Raw genomic sequence first — 2633 nt, 5'->3', positions numbered from 1 at the left:
GCGTGCATTACTATGGACTATAAATGACTTTCCTGCATTTGCTAATTTATCCGGTTGGTCTACAAAAGGCAAACTAGCATGTCCAACTTGCAACAAGGATACATGTTCTATGTACTTGAAAAATGGCGTGGAAGTTATGTTATATGAACCATTGTAGGTTTTGCAGCCACGACATCCATTGACAAAGCGTGCTAGGCAGTTATTCAAGGAAACAATTGGAGCAGGTTGCCTCCTAACAAGTTAACGGGGAAGATGTGTTAAAGCAGTTAGAACATGTTGAGGAACAAGGGTATGGAAAGCATCCAGAATACAAGAAGAGGAAGCGTCGAGACCGAGTTTGAACTGGACAAAGCATAGCATATTTTTTTCGATTACCCTATTGGCGCATTTTTAAATTACCCCACAACATTGATGTTATGCACACAGAGAAGAATATTTGTGAAAGTGTTTTAGGGACATTGTTGAACCTAGATGGGAAGACAAAAGATTCAGCAAAAGCTCGGTTGGATTTGGCCGAATTGGGTATTAGACAAGAGTTGCATCTAATTCCAAGGGGTAATAAATTTGTTGTACCCCCTGCATGTTATACATTGTCTCTTGCTGAAAGAAGGATTTTTTGCGAGTGGTTGAAAACGGTGAAGTTTCCAGATGGTTATGCATCAAACATTTCTCGATGTGTAAATTCTTACTGCAAAGTACATGGACTGAAGAGTCATGATTGTCATGTACTTTTACAACGAGTTCTCCCAGTTGCACTTCGTGGTTTTTTGGCTAGTGACGTATCTTCTGCTCTAATTGAACTAGGATTCTTCTTTAGAGAGCTTTGCTGCAAAACGTTAAAAGTAGAATTACTCGAGAAATTGGAAAAGGACATTGCAGTGATACTTTGTAAGCTCGAATTGATTTTTCCACCAGCATTCTTTGATGTCATGGTCCACTTGCCTCGTGAGGCAATAGTTGGTGGACCTGTACAATACCGGTGGATGTATCCTATTGAGAGGTGATGTTCATAAACTATATTCTACTCATTTTTGTGCTAAAATACTATCATACTTTGATACCTCATCTAACTTTACTTATATAACACTTTTATCGCAGATTTCTCAAAACTCTCAAACAATATGTTCGTAATAGGGCACACCCGTAAGGTTCCATTGCAGGCGTACATTGACTCTGAATGTCTCACTTTTTGTTCAATGTATCTCCAAGGAATTGAAACGCGGTTCAACCGTGAAGATCGTGAATTCTGACGGTGGTCAAGTGAAACAAACCAAGGGGTTACATGTTTTCTCACATAATGTTAGACCATTGGGAGCTCCGAATTATATAACAATGAGTTCAAAGGATTTCACCAAGGCTCGATATTATGTGTTAAACAATTCAGAAGAAATATCATCATATTTAGAGTAAGTGTCTTTTCCGATTAGATGTGTCGTGTGTAGATTGTGTTAAATCAATCACGAAAGATAATAATACTCATTTTGCAGTGAGCATATGGTTGAGCTACAAAAGCACAGCTCTCGTGATTTGGAAAAAAGGCAGGAACAACATTTTGCTGAATGGTTCCGGGCTCGCGTAAGTGTTAAATTAAGTTGACATGTAGTGAGGTTCACTCGATTACAAAAGATCTTAAATTATTATTAATTTTTTTTCCCATTTGATAGATGGAACAATTGTACTATGAGAAATCTCCCAAGGCAACCGATGATTTATATTCACTATCATGCGGTCCCGATCATCGTGTGACTCGATATAGTGGTTGCATTATCAATGGAATTAGGTTTCATACCAAGGATCGTGAGAAAACTTTACGGACTCAAAATAGTGGTGTGGTTGTTAAAGGGGATGACCAATCAAATGATATCGACTTTTATGGTGTCCTGGCGGATGTTATAGAGTTAGAATATATATTTGGGAAACGAGTTTGGCTTTTCAAGTGTGATTGGTGGGATGTTAGTAACAAAAAAATAGGAATCCATGTAGATAGATATTTCATTAGTGTTAATGTGTCTAGGAAGTGGTATAAAGATGATCCATTTGTGTTGGCCGCACAAACAAGTCAAGTATTCTATGTGGCAGACACCAAATTGCGTGGTGATTGGCAAGTTGCACAGAAGATAGTTCATAGGAACACGTTTGATGTTCTAGAGAAAGAGGAAGAAATCGGAGTACATCAGAATGCTGAGACTTATCAACAAGAGGAGCAACTCATAGTTGATGAAATTCTAAGTGATGAAGTTACGCTTGTACAAATGAATAGAGATGATGTGAACCTAGATGAGGCTGAAGAGGTTGATGCAAATGAGGTCTTTAACAATATTGTGGACGCTAACCAGACTGACGATACAATTATGATCAATGACTATGACATTGAAGAAGATGATACATTGATAGAATATTGTACTGAAGAGGAGATTCTTTCGAGTGATAATGATACTGATATTGATTAATCATAATCAATGTAAAAGCTTGTTATTTTTCTTCTATAAAAATATATATTTCTCAAATACTTATAAATGTATATCACACATTCATACTTGTAGGCTTCGTTTTTATTGCCTTTTGATATTGTACTCTTCTTACTCTTCTTTTATTGTCTTTTGTTTAAAAGTATTGTACTATCTAGCGTCCAC

This window comes from Coptis chinensis, chromosome 1, assembly GCF_015680905.1.
Source record: "Coptis chinensis isolate HL-2020 chromosome 1, ASM1568090v1, whole genome shotgun sequence".
NCBI lineage: Eukaryota > Viridiplantae > Streptophyta > Magnoliopsida > Ranunculales > Ranunculaceae > Coptis > Coptis chinensis.
This window is presented reverse-complemented; position numbering follows the sequence as displayed.